This window comes from Peromyscus californicus, unplaced genomic scaffold (assembly GCF_007827085.1).
Source record: "Peromyscus californicus insignis strain IS unplaced genomic scaffold, ASM782708v3 Scaffold_6__1_contigs__length_162567912, whole genome shotgun sequence".
In the NCBI taxonomy this organism is placed as follows: Eukaryota; Metazoa; Chordata; class Mammalia; order Rodentia; family Cricetidae; genus Peromyscus; species Peromyscus californicus.
In genome coordinates, this window is record NW_026294584.1 from 10113513 (window position 1) to 10140492 (window position 26980).

Below are 26980 nucleotides of genomic sequence, written 5' to 3' on the forward strand. Positions count from 1 at the left end.
ACAACTTTTGATTTCAATGACAATTATTTATGGTTTTATAAAACAGATATTGAGAAAAATAGATAATGCAGATTTTAAAGGATTATGAAAATGGTCTATTATTAGTTCCATGATGTTGGTTACAAGACAAGAATACTTATAAGAATAATTCTAAAGTGCCATGCTTAAAGAAAATTTCATTATCCTTTCTCTTTTATAAATTAACATTCAATTGAGATTATTTCAAATAGTCTACTCTTAAAATAACTAGCATTGTTATGCCTGGAATTAATGTTAAGCATGATTTTTAGCACTAGCTATAGGAAAATGTTCTTTATGTTTCATGAATTTGTGGGGTTATGCAAAGTGGTAAGGTTCTCTTGTGATTAACAACCTCATGTATAAAATGGTGATTAGAAAGAACTCTCTACTTGTTCTCTAGTCAAACACTTCTTAATATACTCCTCAAATAATTTTTCTACTCCTTATCTCTGTCTGGACATATGGAAAATTAATTAGTAGCTACAAAATGAAATGGACTCAAATGTTCTGTTGGAAATGCCCTTTTTATGGCCACTCTCAGAACAATAAAAATCATTCCACTGCGAGTCTTTTTCATGTTACAAAAACACTTTGAGTGGGGTCTGTTTTGGGGGATTGTAAGGAGAGAAACCTGGGGTACTCTAAGGTTAATGGACAGTGATTAAGGTTAATGGCTGAGTGCTTAAGGTTAAGTGCTGTATTTACAAAGCTGCCAGTTCACCTAAAGAAAACCTTCTCACATCTATCAGTCAGTTGCAGCTGATAGTCAATTAAACAGCAAATGGAAGATCGGGATTCAAATGAAAAACCCTTCAACCTGATTTTATAGGGTACGAATGTCAATTTTCAGTCCAGAAACATTTATTGAACATCTACTTGGCCATTCCTGTGATGCACAAAAAGAGACAGAAGTGACTTAGACTGCATTCAGAACGATTAACATCTAATTGAGATTACAAGTAGGTATGAAATATATCAGGACCAGGAATCTATGAAATAAATCACACAGGTATGACATGTTATTAAACCCAGAACATAGAAAGATAATCTCATGCTAGATTTCATGGAGTGAAGAAGGATATTTAAATAAACCTTAGAGTAAATGCTTTCCAAAGAGCTATATTTCATTCTTTTAAAAATGTATACAATCCTGAGCAAAATAAGCATGAATCATTGATGACACTTAAATATATATTGTGTGCTACTTCTATAGTAATTGAACAATAATACTAATAAACAAAACACTCAGTAGGAATGCACAATGCCCCTTTTCAAACAAAAAGGCTCATGATGAATTGAAAGTCATGACAACAATTCAGGCAGCCAAAGAAAAACTCAATTAGTGGGGTAACTTTGAAGTCAATGTAAATGTTCTGAGACTAGGCAAAGTTTCAAGGTTTGGACTAGTGAAAAGATTTGGGCACCCAGCAGTAATCCAAAGCAAACTTTCCCCAGCCCCCAGTTGACCACATGATTAATTATGTGGGTGGGATTTGATAAAGCAAGACAAATGTCCATCTCTGCTGAAGTCCCTGGGAACGAGAGCTTCACAGGTGGAAGACTTTCTTTTCCAGCCTGGGAGCTTTGTGTGCCTCTCTTAATTTTTTTACTCTTCCCTACTTTATGATCAATTTCAAAAGGAAAGCGTACTGGGCCAGAGGGCCTGGGGTACTGGGCTGCAGAGAACCTGGGGTACTGGGCGGAGGACCTGGGGTGATGGGCTGTAGGACCTGGGGTACTGGGCCGGAGGACCTGGGGTACTGGGCTGCAGGACCTGGGGGTGATGGGCTGCACAGGAAAGCCTGCAATGGAGGAGCACTGACGAGCGAAGCACCAAGTTCTAAGTGAATTGGAGAACTGTGCTGGGTGCGGTTTCATTTGCTAAGGTTGTCCTGTTGCTTACTGTCCTGGTTTGCTTTCCGTAGCTATGACAAGCATGAATGAACAAAAGCAATTTGGGAAGAAAAGGTTTTTCGTAAGCCTTTCATTTACAGTCCATCCAAAAGGGAAGTCAGGCAGGAACCTGAAGGTGGGAACTAAAGCAAAGACTATGGAGAAAGCATGCCTACCCGTTTGCTCTCGCAGTGGTCTGGGACTTAGAACATCAGTCATCCATTAAAAAAAAGCCTTACAGGTCAAGCCGATGGAAGCGTTTTCTTCATTGTTGCTGCTTTTTTTTTAACTTATGTTTAAGTGAAATAAAATACTTTATACTTATACTTTCTACTTTCTTTCCTCCTTGTACCCTTCCTTCAGCCCTCAAATATCACCCTCCTCTCAAGTTAATAGGCTTTTCCCTCGATTATTATTGGTGTGTGTGTGTGTGTGTGTGTGTGTGTGTGTGTGTGTGTGTGTGTACACACTCAGACATACATACAACCTGCTGAGTTCAGTTTTTGTTACTTGTGTGTGTATGGTTACATGGCCACTCCGCACTGGACAACCAATAAGGGGCCTCCTCCCTGGGAGAGGCTAGCTCTCTTCCTCCCAGAAGGTCCACCCCTAGACAATGGACTACAGGCAACTAATGTCAGCTGGAAAGGAGAATGCACTACCTTATTGGAAGCATTGTCTTAATTGAGGGCTCCTCTTTTCAGGCCACTCTAGTTTGTGTCAATCTGAGGAGAAAAAAAAATGTCATCTGACCAGCACACTTAGATTCAAAATATTTACAGTGTAAAAGAGACAAATCTATTTTGGAATGGGAAGCAAAAATTACCAGAGACTTTTAGGGGACATATCTCTCTTGGGAGGCAGAGCACTTGGCAGAAAGCAATTCCTTACTGGACCTGGAACTGCCTGGGGCAGAGATCACGGGTAGGGGAATCCAGTGGCATTCAGCTCTGGGATTGACTCTTATGGTGATATTTTATTTGTGTTGAAATGTGATTTTATTTGTATGTTAATAAATGAAGTTGCCTGGGGATCAGAGCTAAGAGCAAGCCATTAAGCAGAAGTCTGGTAGTGGTAGCACATGCCCTTAATCTGATCACATGACAGGCAAAGTCTCTGTGTATTCAAGGACACAGCCAGCATGGTGACACATGCCTTTAATCCCAGTACCAACTGCAGAGACCTGGAGGTCTGTATAGGCAGGCAGTGATGAGGAAGTCATGTGGTTGGGTTTAGAACCAATGAGAAGGCAGAACAGAAAGGCAATAAAAAGACAGGACACAGGAAGAAGGTCTCTGAGGGGAAAGACAGCAGTCGTAAGATAAGGCGGTCTTAGCTCTTGACTACTGCTCTGATCTCTGGGCTTTTAACTCTTTATTTGGCTCTGTGTTTCTTATTTAATAAGACCGTTTAGAATTACATCGACAGACTCTCACTTCTAAGAATTTTTTAGTGCAACTGAGTTAAACCATTATTAAAAATCAAATTATTCTGGGTTAAAAGGATCTTCTTACTTAAATGTAAATCTCGAAAAAGTGTTAGAAATCCATTTATTAAATGATGTCCCATTGCCAGATGGTGGTGGCACATGCCTTTAATCCCAGCACTCGGGAGGCAGAGGCAGGCAGACCGAGGCTAGCCTGGACTACAGAGTGAGTTCCAGGAAAGGCACAAAGCAACACAGAGAAACCCTGTCTCAAAAAAGAAAAAAACGATGTCCCATCACAGTATTTTTCCACATCCTGCATTGTGTTTAACTGGCTTCCCTTCCAGTACCTAGCAGAGACTGAGTGCTAACAGAATGACCTTTTGACTATGGAATTAATGGAAAAGAGAGAAATGAGACAAGTAATAAATTCATTTAAAAGTATGGGACTTTCTGAGTGGATGCCCTGGTATTGGCAGAAGTTCAATGTTGGAAACACCAAAAGCCAGGAAAAAAAGACTTCAGAGACTGATGATAAAAGTGGAGGGGATAGCCCCCGGATTGAGACACGTGTGGAGAGAGGTGAGAGTGTAGCTGAAGAAAATTTCACGACACTTAGTATTTGCTTAGGAAAAGTTAAGTTCTTTATATGGCTTTGCCCTCCACATTGCCAGGAGAGAAAATCCACAGGAGCATGGGCTCAGGCACTGAGGACATACTCATGACCACCTAATTTTCATGGATCTAACAGGCTTCCAAGCGCTCCTTAGTCTCACCTCTTTTGAATGTGTCTCCATTATTAATGGCCTGTGCCTCACAGGTTGGGATCAAACTCAGTGAAAGATAAACATTATCTCAAAGCTCTTATGGAGTAGGGTGAGGAGCCTTTGAGAAAGACAGACATAAATTTCACAATGCCTTGAGTGTGTTATTCATCCTGGTGAAGACAGCCGGTATTGAGTCTGAAATCCAGTCTCTGCTAAATAAAACACAGTGTATCAGAGACAAAAGAGTGAGTGGGAATTTTATACATCTCTGACAAATTTTCTGGAGATTTATAGCTTTGGTAGCAAAATAACAATGGAAAGCATTTTAATAAATTCTTCTATTTCTTTAAATAATGTTTGAGATCATTTAATATCTTTCCTCTTATTACACAAAAATCAAGATAAATTAAGTTCCCTCTATTGAGATAATTACACTGCATCATCTCCATTTTCTTATGGTGACTATATGCTGACAGAATAAAGATTGCCTTTAATAGAGTAAAGCAAATTATTATCCATTTAAAGTACAAGAAATGCATTTTAATTCCTTTACTTGTAATAAGCATTTAACAGAAGGGAGTACAAGAAACTGAAAGAATCAATGCCTCCATTTCTCAATATTCAAATAAAAAATACCTAATTATCCTCCAGAATAGTTTATAAATTATTTCATGACACTAACTTCATCATTAGAATGCACTATTAGATATGAGTAATTAGCACACATCTTTATGAAATTAATATATCTTCTGGTCAAATTTTGTTCCTAACTTGCTTTATTTCATCTTTTGGGTCAATATAACTGAAGTCATATTTAGACACATTTTTAAAATTAAAAGACAAACTATATTTCATCATTTATCTCAAATGATTTTATAAGTGAAAACGCTAAAGTTATGCTTTTGGTGTTATTGCATCTCTGCTGCTGTGAAAAACATAATGGGCACAGACAACTCAGGTGAAGACGGTATATTTCACGGTATTCTTCCAGGTAACAGTTTATCACTCACAGAATCAGAGCAGGAACTCAAGACAGAAACTGCAACTGGAAACCAACAGAGGAACGCTGCCTACTGGCTCACATTCCCAGGCTAGCTCAGCTACTTTCTTATGAGCCCAGAGATACACAATCCACAGTGGGCTGGGCCTTCCTATGTCAATAAACCATTGATAAAATGCCACACAGACATGTCCACAGGCTAGCCAATGGAGGCAATTCCTCAATTAACGTTTCCTTCTTTCCAGATGTGTCAAGCTAACTATGGCCTGAGTGTAAAAGTGCAACTAATGTTGCTGCTTAATTGCGTCCTTCTTTGTTATAGTCTGATATTTTCGTGACTATCTTGATTTAGTACTTTTGAAATTTTATAAAAACTATAAAGTTGAATATTTCTTAGGAAAATTTACCATTGACAAAAAGTGACCCTTGACCTGCTATAAGTGAATCAAGATAAGGAGAAGAGTAAATATTTGGTGGGAGTCCCAGGAAGGGTTTCCTTGAATAGGTTCCCTTGTTACAATACATGTCCGTATTTCTAGAGAAGGAGGCTTTGGCTCTGTCTGCTTGTCCCTGCGCTGGAGGAACTAGAACCCAGAGGCCGGCCATGGCCTGCTACTGCTCTGTGCTTTTCCCTTGGGCTGTCACTCTCTGAGTAGACACGGTAAACGGTCAATTCCATTAACTTGAAACTTTCAGGAAACTTAGAAATTGTGTCTCTATTGTTACAAAACATTTCATATTGCTAAAAAATGAGGTTTTAAATCTAGTGTTTGTGGGTTTGGTTGTTTAGGTCACTGCCAAAGCACACTAATGCTATCATGTGAGTTTTGTAATAATCTAAAATTATGTTCATAATTTCCAAACAATATTTTCAAAGAGTTTATAATATTATTCTCAACATCCTCTTTTTGACCTAGAATTCTGACCTCCATGTGATACCCCTTATAGCTGTACTATTTCTTAAACTTGCCAGTTAAATAATACAAAAATCCAGTGTTCCAACAGCAACAGAGAATAGCAAATGATTAACATAAGTATGAAAAACTGCTGGAAGACAGAGTGATCCAAAAACCAAATTCTTTGATGAGCAGATTCTTCCTATCAGAGCTTGTGATATGACTCTACAGAACTGTGTATAATTGATCATTCCTGTAAACCCACCTGTGACAGTTTGAATGAAAACGGTCCCCATAGGGTCATAGGAAGTAGGACTACTGGGAGATGTGGCTGTTTTGGAGTATAAGTAAGCTTGTTGGAAAAAGTGTGTCACTGGGGAGTGGGCTTTGAGGTTTCAGATGCTCAAGCCAGTCCTAAGTTACTCTCTCTTCATGCTGCCTGGACACTCAGATGTAGAAGTCTCAGCTACCTCTCCAGCACCATTTCTGTCTAAATACCATCACGTTTCCCACCATGACAATAATGGACTAAACTTCTGAACTGTAACCCAGTCCCAATTAAACACTTTCCTTTATAAGAGTTCCTGTGGTCATGGTGTGTTTTCACAGCGATAGAAACCCTAATTAAGACATCATCACTTTGTAGGTAAAGTAGGAGGATCGCTACACATCAGAATTTGTAGAAGATGACAAAAACACAAAAGTAAAATAAAATAAAACCAAAAAATATTGTAATCTGCCATAGTATTTAATCGAAATAAAAATATGTTGATGTTCAAAGTCATTATTCTGGAATATGTAGTAGAAATATTGCCAAATGGAGAACTTTAAAAATACATCCCTAATGTCCCTTGCTTACTTCCATACACCAAAAGCAAAATTTCATTATACTATCATAATAATTAAATTAGTGTGCTTATCTTAAAACATGATGTAATAATAAAGTTTAGTGTGAAATATATCATTTCTGATAAATGAGGCCATTTTGAGCTTGCTTGGAAGTCCCAAAGTAGAATGTTTTCCCAAAGAAACAGCATTGTGTTATATAAATAGAAAATCCAAAAACAACACTAATGCTTTCAAGCCAGATTGAACACATACATAAATTGCATATGTTCCTGTTAAGGTTTAAACATGAAACATCTCTCAATGACTCATTAATTAACTGCCTGACACACAATGTGGTCTTGAGGTCAGGTACTGATAGGTTTGAGAGGGCTGTCCCTTCGTCAGTGGATGAATTCGCCCAGGAACTCAGTGCCAAATGAACTCTAAGAGTAAGGGTCTAACTGACAGAAGTAGATCACGGGTATATGCCAATAAAATACGTTATTTTGTGTGTCCATTACTCCTTTTCTCTGTTCCTCAGCCTGCAAGCTTCCCACAGGTAGGAAGGTTTGCCCCTGTGCCCCTCCCATGGGGATCTTCCACAGCACAAGCCTCAACGATGGGACAAATAACTCTAGAAGGAAATCTAAAACCATAAGTTGGAATGAATTTTTCCTTCTTTGAGTTTCTCAGGCATTTTGCCATGATAATGTAAAACTAACACAGCTCATTCTTTAAAGTTATGATGTAACAGAAGCGTTCAGCCCTCTGATCTCTCTACTCTGACAGAGCTTAATAAACTATAATAAAAAGTTCCTATCACAATAGGTGTAAAATGTGAACACCTTGATATGTCTATACAGGTTTATTACTCTCAATATTAAATTAGTCCTTTGGAAATACTTTTACAGGTTTAATATTATTCAAAAATCCATGGAAATAAAAGAGTTCTCATGTGTAAAACAAAAATGAAAAATCTATTTTTGCTAGATAATGAGAAAAAAATAAGTAATGTATCCTACTAAAGACTCAGTTAGAAAGTTAATGTTTGTATATTCATCCATGTGTATTCTTTTATATAAAAATGGGAATGTTTGTGCATAAGGTCATATCACTCAAAATGTCATGCTATTTAAAGAAACTAGTTATAGTCATGGTGAAATATACTTTCCTCATTATTTAAGCAGTATAACATAAATCTTACCCAACTGTTTTATGGGATAGTTGAGAGCAAAGATATATAAGCCAATATTTTATGTAAATGTTAAGAAATAGTCTACAGTATTACCAAATTTTTTCTTTAACTTATGCCTGTGTTGACTGTGAGTGGGTGTTATGTTGGGACCAGTTTGAGACTTCACTCCTGGGGACTCACTTGTAGGATGTAAAAAAGTGGGTGTTGTGTTAAATTTGGTTGGCTTTGAAATTTTTTCAATACTGGAGCAGAGAAGAAAGTCATCAACAAATACTATCAACCAACCATGAATCATACACAAACTTCTAAAGTAGGAAAAGATTTGAAAGATTTTTTTTAGATGAAGACAGTTATTCACTTAAACTTATGCTTTGAAAAGAATCTGAGCTCAAGTAAGATTTTCAGAGTTAAAATCCTTAAAATTTGCCGGGCGGTGGTGGCGCACGCCTTTAATCCCAGCACTCGGGAGGCAGAGCCAGGCGGATCTCTGTGAGTTCGAGGCCAGCCTGGACTACTAAGTGAGTCCCAGGAAAGGCGCAAAGCTACACAGAGAAACCCTGTCTCGAAAAACCAAAAAAAAAAAAAAAAAAAAAAAAAAATCCTTAAAATTTGAAACACAGGAGAAAAATACTGTTGTTTTATGTAATACAACATAAATTATGCCAACTGTTTAATCATATACTACATTTAAAACTCATTATGTCTTGCAAGAGTCTTGTATTAGTATACCTTGTTCTAAAGTCCAAATTCCAAAATTTTCTGTAGCTCAAAATCTTTTTGATATGATCATATGCCATGAGGATATTCTTTTCATCCTGAAAGCAAGATTGTACTTTTTCAACAACGAACAATGTTTTGATTTCATGCTCACTATTCCACAGAATCTTAATTTGTTAATTCAGTTAAGTATAACTAAATATGCAAAACTAAGTGCACAATTTGTAGCATTTGACTTATATAAGGAAAACAGATTTCAACATGACTGAAAACATTATTTTCCAGAAAAATCATTGTCTTAGTGTGAAATTCAGGTGTATATGCCACCATAAATAAGGTCACTTTATCAGATTTTTGATAGAAGTGCAATGCAATCTGATAATTCTCCTTTCCTTCCAAAGATAAAGTTTGTAAGATTAATAATAAAACAGAAGTTGATTGCTAATTTGATGTCTCTCTGAATTTTGACATACAGGGTACTTCTGCTACATCTATTCTGAATACATAGTCATGACAATGAGCTCTTGAATATAATTTAATTTAAAAGTTCAAAGTCAAGCTTGTGAATGGGTTGCATATTTCAATGAACTAATATTTAGTATGAAACAGGGTTAAAACCAAAAATTTAGATGTTGATTGTAGATATGGATAGGAATTTTGTATACAGCAACAAGGGTTGCTGTCCACCATGCAAAGGATGCACAATAAGTTGACCTGTTTGCTGTGGTTACTATTTTGGGCTCTATGATGTATAAAAGTGTGGAAGTGAGCAGAAACAAGAGAACCCCCCATATCAGGGCAGGGGACCTGTCCAGCAGCCAGTGTCTAGGTGTTACTGTTCACAATATTTCTCTGAAACATGACAAAGAAGAAACTAACAGAAAAATCACCTCTAATGTAGTGGAAAGATTGGGGTGTGGAGTTAGGAGGAAGGAAGGGGAGGGAGAAGCTATGAATGGGATGGGGTAAAGAGAAAGAAGGCAGAGGGAAGAGAAAGAAGAGAGAAGGAGATGAGTGGAGAAGAGGGGAGAGGGAAAGAGATGAGAGAACGTGAGAGGAGGGAAGGTGGGAGGAGAGAGGAGATATGAGACAGAGAAGAGCTGAGAGAAGAAAGGACGGGAGGGAAGGAGAGGGGATGAGTGGGGGGAAGGGAGGAGAGAAGAGGAGGAAAGAGAGAGACAGAGCAGAGAAGAAAGAGAAGAGAGGAGGAGAGAAGAGAGAAAAGGGAAGAGAAGAAGGGAAGGGGAGGGGACAGGGATAGAAGAGAAATGGGGGAGGGATAGAAAATGAGAGCCTCCTACAAATAAACATGAAGTGCTTCCTGGGAAAGCCAAAGGGGCTCTTGGGGTTGAGATTAACGTCATGGAGTGAACCCAGTGATCTCTCCAACTCAAGATAGTGATAGAGAAAATCTTGACCACTGTTTTAAGGTAATCGCCAGTCCTTCAAGTATTTACAGCTTTCAGGTATCACCAGCATACATTCATTCTTTCGGGATCTTGAGATTAATTTGTAAAAATCACGTTTTCTTCCCTGTGTTAAAGATGTGAGAACAGTCGATAGCTTCTTCCATGCCAATCATATTTAAAAATATTCATCAGATAACTCTTGTCAAACTGAAGGAAATGTGAAAGCTAAAAGAGCCCTTACAGTGATTCAGTGTTGTAGGGAAAATGGGTAAGATTTGCTTCGATTTTCAATTAAGTTCCTTATGCTCATTTCCTCCACCTTTAATATATCTTACGGGTATAGAGTAAGCAATGCCCTAATTTAAAAGATATGATCATATGAACTTAGGAAAATAAGACAGAATTCTTTGAACATGATTATTTTGTTTTGATCTCAGAGATAGTATATAGACTCATAAAGTTAAAATTCTATCAAGAAATACAAGAGATTTTTATCATGAATATTTTATTTCCATTCTCTCAAAAAAGAACACAATCTGTACTATTCTTTCTATGTTGGGAAGAAAGTGTTTTAGCAGATAAATGAAAAATTTACTTTGAATTTTGGCATTTAAAAAAATAAATATGCAGGACCTGAAAGTCATTGATGGTGATCCTCAACTCTTTTTCTTCAGTCTTGAAGGTGGAAATGTGTTTTGATGACCAGGAATGAGCTGCTGTTGTGACTAGTCTACCCGCTGACAGATCCTCTAGCCTGGCTGGAAATATCCTACAGAGACAAATTTCTCAAGCCCACGACTAACAAGAATGTATACTTAGCAACTGAGAAATTACAGAACAATTATTTCTTCCTCTGATTTCTGAGATACAATTCTAACTTTGTCTTTGTATATAATAAAAACTTGAAAAGTAGCATGGAGTCTTAGGGCTCACTGATGATGCAACAGCGTAAAATCATACTCACTGCTTGGCATTCAAACAAGATTGTCTGAGTAACAGCTTTCATTATGAACCTCCTTTAAAATTTATGTCGTTTCAATATAGTAGCCAGAGACAGAACCACTTTGCCCAGAGAAGGAGGGGGCTTGTTACAGAATAGGCCTCAGTGGAGGCCTACTGAAAGTCTGACACAAGGCAAAACTAATCTGAATGCATATTCCACAGTTTACACGCTATGGACAACTGGACAATTTCTCTCATTCCATTTACATTTATGAATTGAAATAGGAACATTGCATTCTTTATTGGGCTATAATGACGACATACAAAGTGTCAAGTCTGGTGCTCAGTACATTGTAGGTGCAGTTACTACTATTCACTGATACCTGTCTGTAGAGGTAAGTTCCAAATTCAGAGCAGCAAGCTGTGGGCATTAGTAACACATAGGGCATTTAGGACACTCTGTGACCACTGCCCAGAGTTGATTATACTGCCTTTCCTTTGAGGGACTATTATGAGCTTCTTTTGTGACCACTATATTTAAAATTGTGTATTGTTCCCACACTTGCTCCACCCACTGTCTGAAACCCTTGATCATAAGTAAAAACAGTGTTATTAAATTATACACATTAAATTGATTAGGTTTAAAGAGAAAAAGTTTTAAGAGACAAATAACTTGATGTAATTGGTGATTCTCAAAAATAAAAAAAAAACTTTTTCTCCAAAACTATAGACATTCTCATATAAATTATCATATTGTTTGCATTATTTCATTACTTAATTACATTACAATCTAATTATGTTTGAAAACATGTAGGAATAAAACCACAGGGTTAAAATATACATACAAAAATAAAATATAGGATTTCATATTTAAGTACCAAGTGATTTATAAATGGCTTAAATTTCAGCGTTTATTATCAAAATGTAACTTCAGTCAAAAAGAATAAAATGTTAAGATAGACAATCTTGATGTTTTTAAGCATAGGTCATATTTGGAACAAGTACAACAAAGTCATTGTTATACATTTTCAATAACTGCTTCTTTGAGATTATCAGTAGAGTTAGAATTATTCTGTTTAACTCCACTGAACAGAATTCAATGAAATTTACCTCTGTGTGGAAAGTACGTGTTTGAGTTGCTTCTGTACTGTTAACACAGGGCTAGCATTTAGTCTTAATGAGCTTAAACATCAAACCTGTCCTCCCTCCTGCCACCTTTCCCCAGATAGCCTCTTAAAAGTTGATTAAATTAACTGAAACTCAAGCAAAGGATGTGTAGTCTAACTATTCCAATAAAGACTGAAATTTTCATTCAGCAGCCACGTGCTCTCAATTATTGCCTTGATAGGATTTCCACTTGAGTTTTCTTTCCTTTCCTAAAGCAAACATACCAACTGATATTTTGTTATCATATTGAAATAACAATCAAATGTGTTAAAAATGAGCAGTATAGACCCCTCCATTTTTATTACACTTTGAAAGGCAAATGAATAAATCATGAAGACACAAACCTAAATGCAGTGCTGAAGTGAGGCGCAGCCTTTGAAACAGGCTTCCTATTAATCATGGCGCTGACCTTTTCATTAAGGGGCACTTGTTGGAATCACTGACACAGTTACAGCATTCATATGTGTGAACTGTACTCTGTAGCATTCGTATACCGAGGAAGGCACAGTGAAATTAGACTCTCTCCCTGTAGGGGGTAGACATTGACCGCTATTCAATGCCAACAATTGTTGGTTGAAGTATTCCATGAAGAATGACTTTTAAACTGCATTTACTCTACCATCAGTAATGTCAAATGCAATTCTTCAAGAAATATATTTAACTAAAAGTAATTAATTAAACCTCTCATAGCAGCAACTTTATCCAGGCTAAATCATTTCTGGAAATACACAAAGGAGCCATCAAGACTCTACTGTCATGGTTTTTAAATCATCATTTTCAATGAGGTCCATCTATAATAGTCAGAAAACAAAAGCAAAACATTGGCCAATGGGAATTATTTAAGAAAATACAATTTCATTTTGTCTGTGTTTTCTTATATACTGTATACATGCACGTTGTTTTATGAAATGACAATAGTTTCCAGATGGTATCTTCAAATACACAAAAACTACACTAAAAATAATTAAAGAAACTATAAATAAAATGATGTAATGACAGTCTTTGTTTTCTGATCACGTGTGGCAGTATTTGAAGGATTAATTATTACAACTTGAATCTTCATCAGGATATATGTTCTATGTTTATTTCTTCCACAGAGTATCACACATTTGAACAGCAAACACATTCTTTTACATTGGCTGACATTCCACCTGAAAGTCCACCACGGTGAGCTTGTTAACACAATCGAGATATATGGCATAGCAGTAAAAAGATTCCCTGTAGCCAAGTAAAATTCAGAGCAGGGCTCAAGGAACATGGCTTGACTTAGATTGCATCTGAACTTGAAGTTCAAACATAGTTTAGTGGTGAATCCAAAGTTGTAAATGCAAAGTAAACGCAATGTGGAGGCTGCTTTAAACCAAGCATGAAAGAGCAAAAAGTCACAGTTGAGATTTCCTACATCTGTTTTTAATATCTCTTCCTAGGCTATTAGACAAATGACCTTTGGTTTGAGTTTGTTTCTTTTAAAATCGCATTATCATTGTCATTGCAGCTACAATCTAATACCACTTTTAGTTTTTAGGATAACTTCTTCAGTGAGAGTCAGCGCTCAAGGAAGAATTTGGTAAGCAAATATTATGGGAAAATTCCTTATATTGCCCTATCAAGGATGTAATTCTATATATAGTCAGGCATGAAAGTTGCAATCCATTTTCTAGTAGGATATGGCTTCCTAAAGACTTTCTTCTGTCTGAGAACTGTCACAGTGCACTTGTTACCAACATTTTTGACAGTAATATAGGATATTTCACCCAGAAATAGCAGTTAATATGCCAGGCTACAGGATCGAATTAGCTTTGTTATTAGCACCACATTTCACTCCACAGACCTTCTGAATGAGGAGTCACTTGTGGAGTAGTTAAGCTTCAGTGGCAGTTCCAGAGACACTGCAAAAGGAGCTGGGATCCTGTGTGAATTGACGACTGGGCAAACCCACGGGGCTAAGAACACACAGGCTTCTTTTGCTGGCTCACTTTTGCTCGGTCTTCAGAGGATTCTCTAAGAGTAAACACCCTTAATTAATTCCCAAGTAAAAGAAGAAAAGATCAAATCTCCACTTACTGCATCTGCTGTCCTTTGTCCTTGAGCTGGAGTCCGACGGCTGATCTGAGGCTCCCACCTAGCTCCAGGTTGCCCTCGGGATTAGGCACAAACGTGAGCAGCCAGAAGCGTGTTGACTTTGTTGTAACTGGGCAAGGAGCAGCCGGTCTCAGTGCCGCTGGAGAGCCAGTCAGGACAGAGCACTAAACTTCAGCGTGCGAGCGTGAGCACAGCATCTATTACCCCGGAGGCTCTACCATTTCACCTACACCTGGGCGGATCTATCAAGCTTCATCTCTATTAGGGCTATTTGACTCTGTGGTTTAAGAGGGAGGAGGAGAGAGAGAAAGGGGAAGAAAAAAAAGAGGCTTGTCGTTGTCACACTTGTTTCTTATTAAAGAGCCTTACGGTGGATTGAGTAATTGTGTACGAAGGTAGTCTGGCTGGCAGATGTGTGCAGCCCCAGCGGAGCACTAGATTCAAGGCAGATGGGCTGTACCAGGGCGCAAACAACGTTGAGAGAGAGAGAGGCGTGATTAAAACAGCAGGCCTCTGTTTTATAGTGCTGGAAGTGGGGTAGCGTTAAAGCCCCTGGGAGCCGGAGTTCCCCAACTGGAATTGCTCTTCAGCGAGGAAAACGATAAATTTGATTAAAAAAAAAAAAAGGGAAGGATGTCCAAACTCCAAAAGTTATAGAGATATGTGCAATATTCATTTTTAACTATTAACGAAGGATTAATATCCCTCTCGAAGTATCCTAAGAGAACTTAATTAAAACTACTCAATCATGGGTCATAGTGGGTTATTGATAGTGCTTACGTGACAGATTTGAAACAGATCCCTTATTCTGGCTACACAAGCCAAGGTTATCTTTTTAATCTGAATTAAATTGCCTTAAGGAGATTTACACTGTCAGGAAGATTGACACTCTGCAATTGAGCATTTTTTCTTAATGTGGCTGAAGCCAACTGTTTGGGGAAAAAATGTAGCCATTGTGAGTATTTCTGCATATTCCTCATTATATCAGGTAACTTAACCCATGGAAACTTCAGACCTTTCCATGTCATTCTTTTTGACAATAAAATGCATTAAATAATCAGAATGAGAATGATTTGCATTTAAAAATCAGAATCATTTCGTCTATGGCCCTGTGTCGGTGAGAGCTACTTTCTTATTTAAGTGGTTTGTAACAACTAGTCCTAATAGTAATGATGGTGACGATAATTGATATGTGAGACACTTTGTACATCATCTCCTTTGAGTCCTGCTAGGACATCCTGAGGTCAATTATACTATAAACCTATTTTAAAAGCACACACAGGGAAAGTATCCCTGAGAGCTTGTGACTCAAGGTCACACATCTCTTATGGTTGAAAGCAGGACTCAATTCAATCTGTCTTGAATCCTCAGGCCAGTTTCTACATAGACTAATTTTTTTTTAGCCTGTACAAACTGGAATGGTTATTATTAATTTTTTTCACAAGGAAATTTGAAAAACAAACCTTCTATGCCAATAGACAGTCATTACTCCAGTCTTATACGTCTGAACACATCATTGAAATACAATCCAGTATAGTGATGTGATAGGGTTCCACCAAGAGTTAAGGACATCTAAAGTTAAGAATTGTCTCATAATATAATACATTATTTTAATTTAAGAAAATAGCTCAAAGAATTATTTATTGAAATACTTTCTTATACCTAAGTTACTAAAGCTGATATCTCTTTATTGGCCCTGATTGGTTTTCTCCAGGCTAGTATAAAGACAAATGGGATAGAAAAATAAAGGCTGGGGGACTGGAGAGATAGCTCAGAGGTTAAGAGCACTGGCTTCTCTTCCCAGAGGTCATGAGTTCAATTCCTAGCAACCACATGGTGGCTCACAACCATCATATAATGAGATCTGGTGCCGTCTTCTGGTGTGCAGGCATACACACAGTCAGAACACTGCATACCTAATAAATCTTTGAAATGAAAAAGAAAAGAAAAAGAAAGGTTGTTTGACCGAAGCAGGGGTAGTAGCTTCTGACAATAATGCTAGCACTATGAAGACTGACACAGGAGAATTACCACCAGCTTTTGGCCACCTGGGTCTATATATCAATTTAAAGGTCAGCCTTAACTACAAATATCAGATCATGTCTCAAAAAGCACCACCACCACCACTACCACCACCACCAACACTACCAATACCACCACCACCTCCAGCACCAACACCAACACCAACAGCACTGCCACCACCACCATCACCAACAATAATACAACTGCCAGTACCACCACCACCCGTAACACCTCCACTACAACAATAACAAGAGAAGGTTTGATTCTATATCAGTGCATCTCTTATCTTTCACATAACTTACTTGTAGAGAGGTGGTTTATTTTTTCATAGAATTTTCTTTTACTTATTAGCAGAAATACACATAATTCAATGAGAAATTATTTTAGTGATGAGACTGATATTTAATAAAAAATTTGAATAGAAAAAACATCTTGATCTTACTTATTTCAGACTTCTGTTATTTAGTACATTATAGTAAAATACATGACTTAATACTTGTCTTTAAGTATTCTTAAAAATTTTAATAACCAATTAGGAAATTATCCCTCTTGTCATTACATATGAAAAAAGATGAGAATGAATGTGTTTAGGAAAAAAAAAACTATTAAAAAAGGATTTAAGTAGAGTAGAGTAAAAGGACAAGGTGTAGTGAAATGTGAATAAAGCAACAACCAAAATGACAGAAAGTGACATAAGAAATAACTGAACTCAAAAGGAAATTGGTTGGGATTTCAATGTAATCCAGAGACGTAATGTAATTTAACGATGCATAAATGGATCACAAATGGAGTTTGTGTAGAGTTTGCCTCTGATATGAGGCAAAGGGGCTGGTTATTTATTTTAGAGAGTATCTTTGTGAATATCTAAGCATGTGTGCATGTGTGAATTTTTATATATCAGGACATTAAAAATGGAAGTTGATGTTAAAGTTACAAAGACACTATTATTATAAAGATCCTGTAAAATATTATATAGGATAGAAATTAATCTTTATTTTCTTTACTTATACTTTAATAGAGTAGATAAATTGAAGTTTATGACTGAAGTGTTTTATCAGCCTCACCAAACTTCAGAATTTCAAATTTAAAAACAATTCACTAGAAAAGCAAATGAGACTTTCACATTTTCAAGTTTCACATAAAATATCATAATAGACTTTCATTGAATATTTTTTATGTCTTGGCTGAACATGGAACATACTGGAAATATCCCAAGAAACAATATCCCAGAGAGCTGTTAGTCTAGTTTTTATACCTACATTTGGATAAGATTTGGAGAAGCATACAGACCCCATATGATTTAGCTCTGATTTTACCCATCACCTACCATGCAAGCCCATACTCAAGAGGATTCTTTTTAACAAATGTTCTTTAATTTATGAAACAATGATCCAGTGTTGACTGTTTTTGCCTTGTGCTGTAAGAATCAGAATTTTCCTACCCCCCTCCCCAAATGCTTATGCGGTTTGCTATCCACATTCCCACATCATCTGAACATAATTTCCCTCTGTTTTTTTTTTTCATCATGAATATAGTCATATTAGCAATGGCTGTAAAATTGCTACTAATAACAATTTCAGTAAATTTCAAATAGTTTTCATTTCTAATTCAATGGAAATATTTTAGATAAACATTTCATTAAGTGTGAATAGTTAAGATAGTTAAAATTTTGAAAAAAAATTCAAGATATTGTTTACCCATGTAGTTTAACATTTGATTCCTTGTTGAATATGTTTACTTGGATCAAGATTCTGAAGCTCAGGCAGTGAAACAAATTGAGTCCCAGACTGTTTACCTCTGAGTTCAGTTGGATCAGAGAATCTCATGCTGATTCTGCATAGCAAGCTGATATTTCTGACAAAAATACTCTAGTCCCTAAATATAAGTAGGATGAATGTGAATTCCTTCAGAAAGTCTATATTTCTGTTTTGACAATCCACAGCTTCATTGTAGGACCATCTGAGGAAGGCATGGGATTCACAATCTCTTTCATCCTGGTCTGTTTTCTTCCCCGTATGGTAAGGGTGGGTGAATTATTAATGAAGATGGCATGTAGTTCAATGTTATATTTATGTTTGCTTGATAGTGGTTCATTAACTCCATGATATGCACAGAAAATAAAAATATTTACATGTTAGATGTGACTATTGTTTCCATGTATTACACTGCTGTAGTAACTGTCACCAGGTAAAACTAGTAGGATCGGATTGGATGAAATATGTACACATGTCCATCTGAGAAATCTTTGGAGAGTTGCCAATTGGGTGAAAAAATTATGAAGAATTTAAGAATTACTTTTCCTTTTACTAGAGGACACAAAATTTGCTTGATAACCCACATGCCTAGGGTTGCACAGGAACTCCAGCAACCAACAGAAACAGAGGTGTGACACATACTATTTCTTGACGTCCAGGAAGTGCCAAGCCTGCTTATTCTTTGACTTAGGATGTCTTAACTCCAAAACAAGAGAAAAAAAAAAGCATCCTGCTGTTTTGGGTTATTGTTTGTTTTAATTTATCATAGATTCATGAAGTAGCAGAGATACCTCTTTACAAATATTAAATTTTGATCCTTGATAAAAAGTGTAAGAATCGATTCCTATCATTACCCACAGGGAACTGAGGCTACTTGGTAACAAAAGTGGTAAACAATAATGGTAACTGTCAAGAAATTCACCATGTGGCCTCCTAATTCGACATGTCTTTTTGTAATTATGGGCAGTCACATGCACATATTTGATTCTTCTCAGTAGCCGTGACATTCAGAATAACTACTTATTCCTACGGCCTGCCTTATACCTGTTAGAAAAGGATAACTGACCATATTCCCATGCTTTCAAGAGTGTTTCTATAGTCTTCAACAAAAGAGAAAGGTTTTTTTCCTATCAAAAAGATTTAAAACTTGTCACAATGATGTAGTGGGAGCACTGTGTCGCATTTGGATTGCAGGTATTTCTGCATCGCTGTGTAAAGAGGTCTGCAGGAATCTGAATCACTAAAGCGAATGCTCCACATCCTAAGGCAGGAAGTATCAAAGGACTGAAAGCTGGTTTTCATTGTTCAAATAATCATTCTACAGGACTTCAGCATTTCACAGTGGCATGTTACATGTGCTGTTTTATTTATGTGATGGAAAAGTACGAGGTGATACAACCTATTTAGGAGATCCAGATTTGGGTATTGAAATCATCAAGATCCAAATCTTTATTATCACATGTACTTCTGTCAATCTTGCATTAATAAACTCAAACTCTCAAAATTCATCTTACTCATTTAAAATCACCTACTGTCCCTTTCAATCAGATAATTCTTCAGTCATTTTATTGAATGCCTACTATATTCAATAGGATCAATATAAATTCATACTTGATGAAATTGGTCAATATAAATTGAAAAGTTATCAATTCTAATGATCAAGGTCCAACATGTTGAATTGTTAGTCCTAGTTTTTAAAAGGTATAGACTGATTTTCTCAATTTTTAAAAATGTTTATTTTTCATATGCAGATATGAGTGTTTGTGTGTGGTTATGCCCATATATAAGTGCAGTTTTCCCTGGGGTCCAGAGATTGGCTCCCTGGATCTGTAGTTATAGGTGATTATGAGCCACTTGGCATGGGTGCTGGAAACAGAACCAGGGTTCTCTGCAATAACGCTGAGACATCTCTTCAGACCCTGGTTTTCTGAATTTACAAGTATGTTATGTAACATCTTTAAGTATCCTTTCATATTCTTCTCTAGCGCTTGTATTACTAACAGTCCAAATACAAGTACTTTAAAATAGTAAAGCCCATTTAAATATACCCCATTCAAGCCTCTGTTATTGGCTCCATATGTGATATCAAAAAATACAAAGAGAACAATACAAAACTACGGACATGTATAACTCATCAGTGTTTATAATGTTTCAGAGAATGCATATAACAAGCTATAAGTGTCAGAGTTGGGGCTTCTGTTCTTGAAGATGTCTGAAGCCACTGGGGCTATGTGAATATTATATTGGCAAATTAATACCAATGTTAGTAATACAAATATATTCTAAATTTGAGAAAATGTCCTCAATTACACTAGTTATTACTCATATAGTGTCACAGCAGTGTGCTTACCAGGCCACTAAGTGTGTATGACACTTAAGAATGAAAAGTTAAGAACAAAATGATCAAGAGAAGGCCCTGAATACCACATTAGGAGTTATATTTTGAACATCATTGGAAATCATTGTAGAACTTTGTAATGAGTCAACAGGATGTTTGACAAATATTTTTACCTAGGAGCATCATAAAAACACAAGGGAAAAAAAACCCACCATTTTGAAAAAAAAAAATGTTTTCCCAAAGCTCAGCTATTATTACAATGATGTGCAGTGATGCTTCACTCTGAGTTCTAACTGTAACACACAACAAAGGAAAATTCTAGGAAATAGCATGAAGAACAAGATCTGATAATTCCCTAGTATAGGACAGAGAACACAGATCGGAAGAAGACTTATAAACAAATACAACCTGTCATCTGACAAAGCAGGGGGACCACCTCCCTTTCCAACCACAGTGTTTATGTAAGGTCACACTGCAGAACTGACTATGCAAACCAAAAATATTAGTCTCCATATAAAAAAGGGATCTGATTTAGAAGTAGAATCCTCTGCTGGTTTCCATTATTGTTCTGCAACAGAAGGCAACACAGGTTGTTTTTTTCTTCCTGGAATTGTAAGTGAAGTCTTCACTGCTCTGTTACTTTGAGTCAACAATAGCCTGTGGGTGAATGGCTGCCCGTACTCAGAGAAGGTTCCTGATGAATTGTGTCAGTCTGGGGAGATATAACCAGGGCTGTTGGAAGGGTCACCTTTGCTTACAAGGATGCTTAAGTGTTTCTTCAATGGCCTGGAAAATGAATCAGAGAATAGTCTCATCAAATATACAGAGGAGCTCGGTGTTCCAAAGTGACAATAAATGCACATAACTACTTATGAAAGATGTGTTCACTATTCAAAATTAACTTGGCAAATTTAAAAAGCAGTGAAGAATGAGTGGAGCTCAGTTCAAATAGGTTCAACTCAAGTTAACAAAGAGAACAGCCCAACCTCCAAGGATATACAGCAGTCTCTCTATGTGAATGGGGGAAAAGGTGATTTGAAATGTTTTATTCACTGAATTCCAGGAAAAAGAAAGCAGAAAATATATGTACATCAGCCAGACACAAGAACTAACTGTTTCATGTTTTAGAATTTCCTGTGGATTTAATCTGCTCCCCCAAATACACAACATTCTCTACTTATCAGGTCAGCTGTGTATAGCTATATAATAGATGGAATCCAGTATTGCTTTGATGCACTATAACACGTGTAAAAATTGGAAATAAGCCTAGTTCAAATAATTAGAATCAAGCAGTTTAGAAAAGACTAACAAAAATATATGTTTACATACAAAAGAATTTGAACACTTTTGGCCAGACAAACTCCACTTACCTTGTCTCCAATCTTCTCTGTCCAGCACAGACTAACCCTTATATAAACACTGTGATTGGAAAGAGAGGTGGTCCCCCTGTTTTGTCTGATGACAGGTTGTATTTGTTTATAAGTCTTCTTTGGCTCTGTGTTCTTTGTCCTACTCTGGGGAATTATCAGATCTTGTTCTTCATGCTATTTCCTAGAATTTTCCTTTTTTGTGTGTTACAGTTAGAGCTTAGGGTAAAGCATCACTACACACCATAATGCTACTGGGTATTTACTTGCAGGCAGCAATTGAAACACATGAAGGAATCTCTGATTAGTGAGTGTGTAGGTCAGAAATCAGCAAATTCCCGGTGAAGAACCAAATAGAACACATCCTGGGCTTCGCTCACTCTGTGGTCTCTGTTGTAGTGACTCAGCTCTGTCGTCTGATTTGATACCGAAATAGCAATCGAAGACACACGAACCCACAGGTATGCTCATGTTCTCAGGAGAGGCCTCGAGCTTGCTAATGTCTGCTTTTGTGGATAGACAGGCACTAGAAAAAGACAAAGTAGGCATAAATAGAAACAGGGCCTGTCACTCGGGAAAACAGAAAAAGTGGTTTGGAAGGTTTATAATGGAAATGATAGTTCAGATGGGACCTAAAGAGGAACTCATGTTTGCTTGGTAAGGCCACAGGAGAGAGCAGGGAGCAGGAATATTCTGGGACAGAAATGCCTTGTGCTGATGAGGCCCCAGGAAGGTGTCAGGTAGCCACAGCTATCAGAAAACATGTCCTAAAAGACAGGACTGAAGTGATGTTAAAAGGCACTGCTGTGGCCTAATCTTTTTGTACATTATGAAGAATTGTCTCTGCCAAGGCACCATCAGATTGGTTTAATAAACAGCTGAATGGTCAATAGCTAGGCAGGAGAGGATAGGCGGGACATCTGGGACATCCATGCAGGGAAAGGAACTCTGGGAAGAAGAGAGGCAGGATTCGCCAGCAAGCTGCAGAGCAAGTAAGAAGTACAGTATGGAGGAGAGGTAAGGAGCCACATGGCAGACTGTAGATGAATAAAAATGGGTTAACTTAAGGTATAAGAGCTAGTTGGGAACAAGCCTAGGCTAAGGTCAAGCTTTCATACTTCAAAATAAGTCTCCACATCATTATTTGTTAGCTGGCAGTCCAAATAAAGTATAACTACAGACAATGCCACGTAGTGGGCGGTTTCAAAAGGAATCAGAAGTATAGAAATAAAAAAGAATTTCAGATATTGAGTGACTCTACTACGAACATTGCAATAGGTTAAGGTATTATATAAGTTGAAAGAAGGAGTCTGTGGCAAGGAGCATTTGATTTTAATGTAAGGAAGAACATAGGCTTGAAAACTCATGAAGGAAGAGAGATCCAGCCTGAGGAACAAGTACAAGCCAAGTTCCTGGTGGGAAGATGCTGGCCATGGTGTAGGGCCAAGGCATCTCCTAACAGTGATATACGTGTCGATGGAAAAGCCTGAGGGAGGAGGAGGATAAAAGAGCATGTTGGGAGTTCTCTTTTCTTTGTGTTCGTATTACTTCTTAGCAGATCTCAGTAAAAATTTGCAGTATGGAGTTCAATACATTATTGTATAGCTCAGAGTTAACTGAGTAAATAAAAGGCTAGGCCTAGGAAAGACTTACAGACATACTTAGGAGGACAGAGCATAGTTATTTCTTAAATATAGAGACACCTGGGAATACAGGTCCTGGGTGGGGTTAGGCTTATCTCCAATTACTTTTACTTTTATCCTAAATGACCTACCTCTGTGTTCTTGTCCAACAGTCCACCTGTTTTGGTAGACTTATTCTTGTCTGTAGACTTTCTCTGGTAGGAATTTCAAATTTCCCACCGTTTCTCATCCAGTCAAGTTTCTGCTTTCTCTTAAAAGCCCCAACCAACAATGGGTGTCTTACCCAGTCCAATCCAAGATGGAAACCTAATTCTCACATTGTAGATACAGACTATAACAGCCCAGACTCTCCGGAGGGACCAGTGGCACTCTGGAGTCCCTTTGGGGAGTCTGTCCCTGTGTGTGCTGTGTGTTACTTTCACTTCTCTCAAACTTGGCCGTGTGCTGTGACTTAAACTTTCTTGTTCTGTACTTCTTTACTTAATCCGATGAAAGACAGCATCAGGCTTTTTATTTAAAGGCAGTGTTTCTTGCAAAGAATGGATTCTAGGGTGTTATAATTGGAATCTGAAATGTTGTAACTGGAATCTGAAATGTTCTTGAAGGTTCATATGCTAAATACAAATGGTTCAGAGATGTAAATCCTTTAGAAGGTAGGGTCTCAAGGAAGCAAGTTAAGTAATTGGGGGTGGGGCACTCATTCGTTAAGGAATATTAAGCCCCAGATGTCCCCTCCTGGCTCTTATGAGGTGAGTAGATTTGTGCCACCCTGTGATCCCCCCCTTGATGATCTGGTTCTGTCGCAGGCTCACAAACAGCAGAGTCAACTGATGATGAACTGAAAACTCTGATACTGAGAGCCATAACAAATAGTCTCCCCTTTTGTGTTGGTCACATCAGACATTTTGTTAGTGACAGAAATCAAACACACAGGGATTCTAAAAATAAGAAGTTGGAAATGCAAGCAGCATCACAGAATGGGGGGGCCTTACATGTCCTTTCCAGGAGGCTGTATTTTATTTCAAGTGTGCGTAAAGGGTACTGAATGAATCTTGAAGGGGCAAGGCACAGTCTGCTTTATCATTAGTCATCCTTTGTACATTCCGCATTTGAGCACTCAGATATTCCTACACCCTGACATCAATACTTACACCAAGTCATGGCCATTGGTCAGAAATAGCCAATCAAGGAACAGTGAAAATGAGAGTCTCTAGATGTACACGTTTCAAGCTGGGTCATGGGCACTAAGATGATATTCTTTTTTCTCATTCCAGCTTTTGCAGCAGTGACAACCATCTTTTTTGTGATCTATTTACTGTTACTGTATGGTCATTTGTGGTTTCTGTTTGTGTGTTTGTTTTATCCTTGTTGTTTCTGATGCTATGGCTGCTTTCTTGCTTAAAGCAGCCTTCAAGCCTGAGTGCTGTCTAAAATTGTGAGCGCAGCATGACCCTGATGTGCCAGGAGGCAAGGACACCTGGGCTCCCTGCTTTGCGAAAGCGAAAGTGCTCTGGGTCCTGAGCTCAATGCTAAGGAATCAGCAATACATATTTAATGCAACGGAACAGGGTGTCTTTAATAGAACTGAACAGAAGCAGGCTGAAAACACAAACAGATCTTGACTGCTGGGAGGGAGTCCGAGCAGATGTCCACAGGAGCCTAACTCTGTATTTTCCCCAGATCACTGGCCCTTATTCACTAATTCAGTATTTGCAATGACTTCTAGAAGGTAACTGGCATGAATAACAAGAACTGACTGTATTTCTCAAAAAAGGCTAAATTGAATTATATCATAAAATGGTTGGGTTTATTATAAAAGGAAGCTTTTCCTGTAGTTGTAAAGAACATTGGCAGGACTTCTTTAGAAGAAGAAAAAAGAATGCAATTCAGTTTTCTAATGGCTGTGTTTAAAGAAAAGAAGCAGTAATTGAGCAACTGAATAGTTGTTGGTTTATTTTATCTGTCTTTAGAAACAATGTAAAGTGAAGTTTGTTTCAACTGGTCCTTTCAGCCTTGGCCTTGAAATCAACAAGTACAGTTATGAGAGTATGTACAACTAAAGCCAAGTGCTTAGCCCCACATGTATAAATAATCCTTGCTGCTGCTGCTTCTGCTGCTGCTGCTGCTGTTCACAACCTCCACACAGAAATGCCCTGCTTTTATGCTGAGATGGTATTTGCAAGAGAGAGAAATGGCAACCATCTAATGCTCCCTAAAGATGGTATGACCACCCACCATGCCAATCTGTGTGTGGGTCTGTGTTCTACGCAGCATTCCATCTTGTTGATGGCCCTTGGTTGATGAAATAAATCACATGCTTATGTTACTAAGAGATGTTTTAAGATTAAAAAAAAATATGAACTATGGATTTCATGGGATAACTATTGCCACTGAGCCTCAGAATTGGCTGAGTGTGGGACTAGAGATCGGTGTTCTAGCATAAGTGTGCAAAGCTTGACTTGAGAAGGTGATGGCCACCACAGGGTTAAGTGGAGGCAGTGCTGAAAGGTAGGCAGTGCTGGAAGCTGTCTGGTTGTCAAGCAGGGTGTTGGGAGGGACTGATCTGGAGGCCTGAATAAGGGAAAGGAGATAACAGGATTCCTGCTGCAGGAAGGAAGGGTAGAGGAAAATCAACAGTTACAAATACAAAAACCAGTTCTCCAAGAACTCACAACAGTGGAGAAGTATAGAAGACAGGAGGGATTAAAGTGAACAGAGGAACCAAACTTTTACCCAAAACCTATTTCAAAAACAGACAAAACAACAACAAACAAGCTCCCATGCAAGGTATTATAACTTGTGCCTGTAGTCCAAACTTGAGAGTGTGAGGCAGGAGAACTGTGTGTTCAACACGTGTATACAACTGAAGGACTCTCTAGCAGGCCCGAGCTTAGCAAACACGGCACTGAAGTTTTGCCCTCTCCCCTCCCTCTCCTGTGATAATGCATTAGATGAAATTCCTGATGCTAGCCCTCAAGGTCTCTTCCCTTCTTTGGCCACTGACTTGTTCTTAACACTACACACCAAGGTCCAGCAACTAAAATTCCTTATTTGGTTACACTGACTAACATATCCAATCATATGGTGGTATTTTATTTGTACTGAAATGTGTTTTTAATTGTATGATAATAAATAAAGCTGCCTGGGGGTCAGAGCTATTAGAGCCATAGCAAGAGCGTGGTGGTGGTGGTGGTGGTGGTGGTGGTGGCGCACACCTTTAATCCCAACACTTGGTAGACAGAGCTAAGTGGATCTCTGTGTATTCAAGGATACAGCCAGCAATGGAGACACACCCCTTTAATCTCAATCCCAACCATAGAAGACCTGAAAGTCTCTACAGACAGGCAGTGACGAGGCAGTCATGTGTTTGGGTTTACAACCAATGAGAAGGCAGAACAGAAAGACTATATAAAGACAAACACACAGGAAGTAGCTCTCTTTCAGAGAGATCTCTTGGCTCAAGAGGCTAGCTGCAGGGTAAGGCTATTAGCTCTGATCTCTTGACTTTCTTCT

General features: G+C 37.8%; 1 protein-coding gene across 1 annotated transcript in view; it reads right to left on the reverse strand.

The window, feature by feature from the left end:
* Sema3a (semaphorin 3A) overlaps window positions 1–14701 on the reverse strand; it is a 479305-nt gene extending 464604 nt beyond the window's left edge. Inside the window, exon 1 of the mRNA XM_052720980.1 lies at window positions 14326–14701. The gene's annotated coding sequence lies outside the window, so the exon portion shown is untranslated. The remainder of the gene's footprint in view (window positions 1–14325) is intronic.
* Window positions 14702–26980: the final 12279 nt, after the last annotated feature.